Source organism: Phalangium opilio, unplaced genomic scaffold (genome assembly GCF_054372755.1).
Source record: "Phalangium opilio isolate 3A_F unplaced genomic scaffold, DU_Popi_V2 ptg000003l_1, whole genome shotgun sequence".
NCBI classification, from domain to species: domain Eukaryota; kingdom Metazoa; phylum Arthropoda; class Arachnida; order Opiliones; family Phalangiidae; genus Phalangium; species Phalangium opilio.
This window is the reverse complement of record NW_028324145.1, coordinates 2,103,292-2,112,537: the sequence shown is the minus strand read 5'-3', so window position 1 is coordinate 2,112,537 and position 9,246 is coordinate 2,103,292.

Sequence of the window (9,246 nt, the reverse complement as noted above, 5' to 3'; positions counted from 1 at the left end):
AGATTTCCACCATGATTATAAAATCTAAGCCTAATTATTTAAATTTGTATTTAACTTTCGGCTCACTCTGAACCGTTAATGTCTCTGCATACAGAAACGAAGACCAAACCCAAACGTTTACTTTTTGGTTCACTAGGCCTATTGACAAATAAAAGTTCATTAGACCAACATAGCAGCGTTGTGCTTGTATTCACTGTGACTTTAAAAAAGGATTATGCTATAAACAGATGTAGTATAGCTTAAGTAATATATAAACATCCATTTTAAATAATAATATTAAACAAAATCTTTGGAATATCAAAATGAAACGGAGCTTTAAAGCTACAAAAGTACTAAATGCATCATAATTACGAAAAATATTTCCACATATTCATTTTATATTATGGAAAACGGGAATATTAAGGTTCTGAAGGATTTCTTTACACATCAAAACAAAACGAACTTCTAACGCAGCGCACTAGTGTTACAACGGACGGACACATATAGACAAACACATAGACTGCTGTTTTACCCTTTCCGTATTAATTTTGAGTTGAGAGACATGATTATATTAAATATTAAAATAAATATAATTAATATTAAATATTTTCTTCGATAGTTGTTCGCCTTATTGAGCGTTACATCGTTTTGAAAAAGAACAATTAAACATTCTTGAGAGACTTGACTAATATTGGCGTTTGAAATGAAGCATACGCCGGTTGCTTCGCCTTCATCAAATAGGTAGTATATAAGGGTGTCGAATCGCAGCTATGGATAAGAACAGCGCAATTGCGTGAACCTTTGGTGGAAGCCCCACCATTGGGAGGCCGGACGTTTCTCGTAACCCTGGCCGATCGCCGCGTATGTCTTAACCTTAAGGAGTAGAAGCCAGGTGTACAGACTGGTGTCCATGTGGGATGGACAAAAACAAAGACCAGAAGATGGTGGTGTTAGAAGCCAGGTGTACAGACTGGTGTCCATGTGGGATGGACAAAAACAAAGACCAGAAGATGGTGGTGTTAGAAGCCAGGTGTACAGACTGGTGTCCATGTGGGATGGACAAAAACAAAGACCAGAAGATGGTGGTGTTAGATGCTAGGTGTACAAACTGGTGTCCATGTGGGATGGACAAAAACAAAGACCAGAAAATGATGGTGATAGAAGCCAGTAAGTACAGACTGGTGTCTATGTGGAATGGACAAAGACCACAAAATGGTGGTGTTTGAAGCCAATAAGTACAGATTGGTATTCATGTAGAATAGACAATTGACTAGTCAGATGAAGTAATAGTGGCCAGTTGATTTGTGGATAGATTCAAGTTTTGAAATTTCCGGGAACTGTGAATACGGTCCGGAAATAGCGAACACATTTGCTTCAATTCGGAAACTGCGAACACGGTCCCCTGGGGTGTAAGTCAATAACAACAGACAGACACACACACACACACCCACACAAACACACACACACACACACACAGACACGTCGAAATTAGAACCTCTCCGTGACATACGTCACTCGGAGAGGTAAAAAGAGCGCCTGCTAGGCGACAGTGCTAGCCATAATCCCATAAACAACCCTAGCTGAAAAATTCAATATAGAATATCGTTACTCGGTAAGACTGATACTTTTGAACCCGGTAGAAAACTTTTCTTTTCATCGTGGTGTCGAAGAATATATATATAAATAGTGTATAAATTAATCACGTGGTCAGTTGTGTCTAGGGGATTTTATAGTGAATACAAGTTGGGAAAACCAAAATATTACCTCTCCGAGTCAAGAGGTCTACTACTACAAAGTTTTTTACCTAGATATGGAATTACTTCTCTTTTTGAAGTAAAAATTTACGAAATATTGAAGCAGTATTCCAAGCATAGCGAATATACAGTAAAGCAGACGACATTTTACTTCCAATAAGGATAAATCTTGGACACATGGAAATCAGTTAATGGCAAAAAGAACAGGAAATGAAGTCTACGCTTCAGCTGTTTACCCTATATTCTGATAGCTACATTCACAACTGGTTAGCAGTGTAAACACCATCGTCTCGTCTCACCTCAACAATATTCTTAGTTTGCCAACATGAGTGTTAACGTTAAATAATACCAAAGCTAAATTGTAGCTATACGCACTGATAGTCAATGCGCACCATAAAGAGAATAAAACTCTGTAGCTTAGCCCTACTAATCTAATTGCCACCATCATCTTTTCTTCTATTATAAAATCTTAACCTGATTAATTAATAGTGTATTTAACTTTCGGCTCACTCTGAACCGTTGATGTCTCTTCATTTCAGACACGAAAATCAAAACCCAAAGCTTACTTCACCTCAGGCCTCAATTATTTACTCTATATTTCACTAAGCTTATTGCAAGTAATACTAGATATGCCCGCCGGAGTCTAGATCTTAGCTTTATTCATGAAATTACTAAACCAAGGATTATTCTATATACAGATGTAGTATAGCTTAAGTAATATATAAACAGCCACTTCAAATAATAATATTAAAAAAACTCTTTGGAATATCAAAATGAAACAGAGCTTTAAAGCTACAAAAGCACTAAATGCATCATAATTACGAAAAATATTTCATCATATTCACTTTATATTAAGGATAAAGGGAATATTATGGTTCTGTAGGATTTCTTTACACATCAAAGCAAAACGAACTTCTAACGCAGCGCACTGCGGCACTAGTGTAATAACGGACGGACACACACAGACAATAACATAGACTGCTTTTTAACTCTTTCCGTATTAATTTTGAATTGAGAAACAAGATTATCTTAAATATTAAAATAAATATAATTAATATTTAATATTTTCTTCGTTAGTTATTCGCCTTATTGAACGTTACATCGCTTTAAAAAAGAACAATTAAACATTCTTGAGAGACTTGACTAATATTGGCGTTTGAAATGAAGCATACGCCGGTTGCTTCGCCTTACTAAAATAGGTAGTATATAAAGGATTCGAACCGCAGCTGTAGATAAGAACATCGCAATTGCGTGAACCTTGGAGGAAGACCCCTCCATTGGAAGGCTAGACGTTTCTCGTAACCCTAGCCGATCGCCGCGTATGTCTTAACCTTAAGGATGATGGTGGTGTTAGAAGCCAGGTGTACAGACTGGTGTCCATGTGGGACGGACAAAGACAAAGACCAGAAGATGGTGGTGTTAGAAGCCAGGTGTAAAGACTGGTGTCCATGTGGGATGGACAAAAACAAAGACCAGAAGATGGTGGTGTTAGAAGCCAGGTGTACAGACTGGTGTCCATGTGGAATGGACAAAGACGAGAAGGTGGTGGTGTTTAGAAGCCAATAAGTAGAAACTGGTGTCCATGTGGAATGGGCGAAAGACTAGAAGATGGTGGTGTTTAGAAGCTAGTAAGTTCAGACTGGTGTCCATGTGGGGTGGACAAATGAACAGAGTTGTTAGACAGGCAATGGAATAATAGCCTGTAAGTGGAATACAATTTCCGGGACTGTAAATGCGGTCTGGAAATTGAATACACGTTTGCTCCGATTTGCAAACTGCGAACGCGGTCACGTGGGTGTAACAACGGACAGACGGACAGACAGACAGACAGACAGACAGACACGTCGAAATTAGAACCTCTCCGTGACATACGTCACTCGGAGAGGTAAAAAACTACTGTTTTGAGAGTTACCAAGATTAATCATTTAATTATTCTTAACCATAAAATAATAAACCTAAGCTAATAATAATTCTACTGGTCATGACCTTTAACTTTTAACCTAACAATAACTTAAAACTAAATTAACAAGATCATAACGATACGTGAAACGTAGAGTCCAGAGTACGAAAAACGGTGGCACGAGGCTCATAGCCTTTTAGAAGTCCATCTTACGATGTGTGCTCTTTTTGGCGGGAACGGCACACGGGACGCGGGGTTCGGGTTAGCGCAAGGCACGTAGCCTTTTAGAAGTCCATCTTACGATGTGCGCTTCCTAACAAGGAACGAAACGTCTTTTTGGCGGGAACGGTACGCGGGACGCGTGGTTCGGGTTAGCGCGGATGGTTTACGTCTAAAGCAAGTAGTCCACCAAAGAGGGTAGAAAGAGGGGGAGTAGAAGGCTTGGCTGGAGTGTTCTCGCTTTGAAAGTTTACCTCTAAGCTTCCGGTGTGCGCGCGCATCTTTCTCTGACCTTTTATTGGTTGAAATACGGTGAACCGGATATTAGGAGGAAAATATAACAAACAAATAAAAAAGAAAAGCGAGAACACCCAAAATGCCTCGCCAAAGCCGCTAGCTTCTACTCCCCCTCTTTCTACCCTCTTTGAGTCCACCAAGCCTTGTGAAACCGTATCGTTAATGTAACGTCACATATCCAAATACGAACAGAACGCCATCTGATAACGATTCTTAAACGAGGCTTTCGGACTAAGGTAATGGGCGCCCTCTTTCGGATGATTTGCGAACTTAAAACGGTAACGATACGGTTTCGCAAGGCTAAGTGGACTACTTGCTTTACGGTTTTTGGAGGGCCCTCTTAGGGAACACTCTGGCGTCCGAGCTCCGAGGTTTTTGGTCGGCATACGGCAGCGGAATTGTAAAGCGGTGTACGGCATCGGCATTAGAAATTAGCGAGTAGCGTCCGGCAGAGTCTGTCCAGCATCGAGGGCAACTTCTGTGTATCCTTCGGCTGGAGGGTATTGGGCATAACCTCTGGCTTTAACGACCGAAATTAAAAGACGACGATCTATTGAAAGTCTTGGGCTTATATGATATCGTTGGCCAAATCTTTTGCTGGCTTGCTAGGGTATTTGTGACGCAGGTCGCCTGAGAGTATTGTCCTCTTTTAACCTCTTCGTCAGATGTTCGTGGTTTCGCGAGCCTCTTCTTTGCTTTTCGTATTGAGGGTTAAAAACCCATCTTCGCGCTTGTTACTATTTCTATATACATTGCTTTCGATATTTTAACTTTATACAATAGAATACACTTTACAAAAATACACTTGGTAACTCTCAATGTGGTGTTTAAGAATAATATTCATTTCGGGGGATGCTATGAACCCAGTAAATAAACATGGGGGTAACTTCACGGTTTTAATAATTTGAATGTAGCATCGCTTTTCTCCTGGCCTAAAGAAAGCTAGCAAAGGGCGGATGACCTTTTCTTTGTCAGCCAACGACCAGCGTTAAGGCCTTTACAAAAGGGTCAAAGGGGAATTTATTTTTGAGGCACTGTGAATAATCAGGGAAATAAATATTTTAAAGGGATAATGAACATATTTTAAAGGGATAATGAACATATTTTAAAGGGATAATGAACATATTTTAAAGGGATAATGAACATATTTTAAAGGGATAATGAACATATTTTAAAGGGATAATGAACATATTTTAAAGGGATAATGAACATATTTTAAAGGGATAGGGAAAAGTTGGTTAATTAATATAAAAAGTCGTTACAAGCTGTACTAAGTAGATTTGTACCGCGACGTAGGACTTTTAAGTTGCCATTGTACTTGGCCCTGTACACCTGTTAGGCACAAAGAACTTTAAATAACAAATTCTAGGAATTTGGGGTAGCTAACGGGGTTTAATAATAGCGAAAAAAATTCTATCCAACACAATAAAATTTTGAATTCTTTCTTGGAGTACTGTTTGTGTTTTCGTAGAACTGAGTTTAGGTCTGAGTATAAGAAGAGTGGCATGCTCATTGTTAGTGTTTTTTCTATGATCAATATTTTGTATTTTTCAAAAGTCGGGGATAAACAGACTCTGTTGTTTGACAACCTGGTTTTCTTAAAGGCCGACTTCCAGCGAAACAGGTTCTAGCAAACTGAAAACCGAGCATCGAGACTAACAATAGAGCGACCGTGCCGATTTTCGAATCCCCGCTGGGCTAGAAGATGGAAGGGTTCTAGCTAACTGAAAGCCGTGCAATGTGGTTCTAGTGAACTGAAGATGGACAATAGAGAATTTCTTTGAGGGGAAAGCAAAAATTCGAGAGGAAATAAATTTAAAAGGATTTCTATTGTTCATTGCCTCCTATATCTACCAAGGCCCGTGCAATTTACTATTTTAAAATAAACTTCCTGCGGTTGCAAAGCAATAAAAAGCGATAGATGCATATTTAGGTTGTTTAAGGGGGCAGTGATAGTCATCTCGACACGGAGAGGTAATACGTTGGGTTTCCCAACTTTTCGTACTTGTCTTAACCTAATATAAACCGGACGATCTCGCGCCCTCTTTCTAAAATTGTTAGCGAAGGCCTTGGTGCCCTTTATTAATTAAATTTATAAGAACGTAAGAAATTAAATTTATATGAACGTAATAAATTGAATTTATATGAACGTAAGAAATTAAATTTATTAGATGTATAGTCGAATTTACCTATGAATTTACAAACATTCAATATTCACAATATAATATCTCCAAATTGTCTTCCAAATTTAAAATTTAGCTTCAAAACAACTTCAAAAATTCCGTTCTTAAAATAAATGTAAACAAATATCTATAGAAGCAATTGGATGTTGACGTTCAATATAGCTGGCCAAACAATGCCCGTCATGGACACGGTTCACCTACTGCATTGGTGCAGGTGGATTGGTCACGTTCGTTCCATTATTCACAGATATTGGTATTTTTGAGAATATCTCCATTATAAAACCCTCCCCATGACCTTCCAGGTCATTTTCCCTATTATTGAAGTAACAATATAGAACGACAGGTTTGCCAAACCAAATCGCATTGTATAGTTTTAAAACTTAAGTTCAAGGCTAAGATTAAAAGCATAAAAGCACGTGTTTTAAAAAAACACGAAAATATAAGGGACCCACGAGGTACTGGAAAGACCCAGTGTGATAAGGGTTACAGAAAGAAATACCAAGAAGTACGAGAGGATTCACCTAAAGGAGAAGGAGAACAGCCCACAGGGTTGGATTAAAGGGGGACTGAGGGGGCACTAACCCCCGGGCGCAAGGCTTGTTGGGGGCGCATTGAGTTAAACAATTCCCCCTAGCAACATGTGCAGTTCCTTTTTTTCCGGTTTAAGGGGGCGCAAATTATCTCGCCCCCGGGTGCAAAATTGCTTAATCCGGCCCTGAGAACAAAGTGGGGGAGTAGAAGCACGGAGCTGTATTGTAGAAGGAGTAGAGACTAGGCCTCTAGGGCCTAGACATAAGCGTACTAGTGCTCCGCGCACAATTTTCGCCCATACAGAGCCAATGTAAACAATCTCTGACGTCACGTGTTTTAAAGAAGGCGTCGTTTTCTTCTTTCCCGGCTTAATTCTTTGAATATTTTCCATATTATAATTAATATAAGTAGAAATAATAGTAAAAATAAAAATTTAAATAAGATTTGCAAACGCTTGAGAAATTCCCGTCACCCGGACTCAATACACACATGACCGAGGCTTAACCCTCCTGAAAGGCTGAACGTTCGTAGCTCGCGGCCATCTTTATTGTTTACATTGGCTCGCCTAGGTTTGGAGGGAGGGTCAAAATTCATACCCCCTTTTTATGGACAAATAAGGTCTAGCTTTTGTTAATAGAGGGGAAGCTACGAGTCTCTACTCCTTCTACAATACAGCTCCGTGGTAGAAGGCTTTGCTGGAGTGTTCTAGCTTTGAAAGTATTCCTCTAAGCTTCCGGTGTGCGCGCGCATCTTTCTCTGCCCTCTTATTGGTTGAAATACGGTGAACCGGATATTAGGAGGAAAATATAACAAATAAAAAAGAAAATTAGGCAATATTTTGAAAGGCGGTATTGTAAAAATAAGTCAACTCCGAGCGCACCCTAAATTTTTATCTGCTTCTGTTAGGCATTAATATTACTGCTTTGAGGAGTTCATAATAACCCCCCTTCGGGGGGTATGGGTAAGCTTTGAATTAAAGGTTAGGCCTAAAAAGGCATTGTTAAGAAGCTTTACTCATTCGTCTCAATAAGATATTTTGATCTAAAACTGTCACGGCTCAAAAATTGAAACATTTTTTTGGTCATAAAAGGGCCAGTATTGTATATACAGTTATCATAAGTTTATCAGATATGTTTCATAAGTATGACACTGCCTATACTTCGTAATGCTAGAGACTTACTGAGAACTAGTTCGAGAATGACGCGAGAATTGACTACACTCGGTTTTGCAGTCCAACTTCCTATTTAGCCTGTACTGCCAGGTGTCGCTTTAAGAGAATCTATGACGTTTCACCTACGTCACTTCATGACAAGGTCTTAGTAGCTAGTGACAAACGCATGGAATATCTTATGAACTTATGCAACAACATAAGTATTCCAAGCTTTCAAAGATGATGACAGTCAAGTTCTATGGATTCAAAACCTAATAAAATAAGAGTTAATTCTATTTGAGGTGAAAACTCGCAGAAAAACTATTTATCCAAAAAAAAAAATAAATAAATAAAGGTAAATAAATTAATTCCAGTTTATTTTAATGATTTAATCCCGTTTTGAGACCAAAAATTTATTTCAGTTTTAAGTTTTACATTTTAATTTTGTGTGGAGAAGAAATTCACTGGAAGTATCGTGGAAATCTTGGTATTTCCGAGGGGCTAATCACTCTCATAGTCCCTGAAAACTGAATATTATGCTCGTAATCATTTTACCCCTCTCTCCGCCCTGCCCCTGTCGACGACAGCGCTTTTTAAAGATTACGCTTTTTAATACAGTCAAAGGTGCTGATTACGCAGAGTGACTGGCAACTCGGGAAATTATTATTGAAACGATTGTAGTGGACAATAAAAACTTACACAGTTTTATACAAAAAAACCCCAATGAGAAACAATTCAACAAGATTAAAATTTTTCATCTTAATTAATAGACCAATAATATCCTGTTAGCTTGATGGTCTTGGCTTTTATTGTGACATCATACGTTTTATAGCTCCTCCTTTACCCAGTGACTGAAGTTTGGTCTGCCAATTACTCTCTCTTCTCATCTCATTTGTATAATCCGCGTCCGAGTTCGCCCTTTTACCTCACTACTGAACAAAAAGCGGTGGTAATTACCGTGGCTTTTAATTACTTCTAATTAATTAAATAGCTAGAGCTCCATGTTAATAAGATTTCCCGTTCAGGTTACTCTCCCCCCCCCCATCCTCTCTCCTTCCCGCTCTCGGTAAACGATTCCCTTCGGACTCGACCCCTACCTTGCTGGGGGTATATGATACAAGCTGTATTATAATGGAATTCGAACGAGGCCCGTTTTGTTGAATCCAGGTGAAACAAGTTGGGAAAACCAAAATATTACCTCTCCGAGTCAAGAGGTCTACTACTACAAACTTA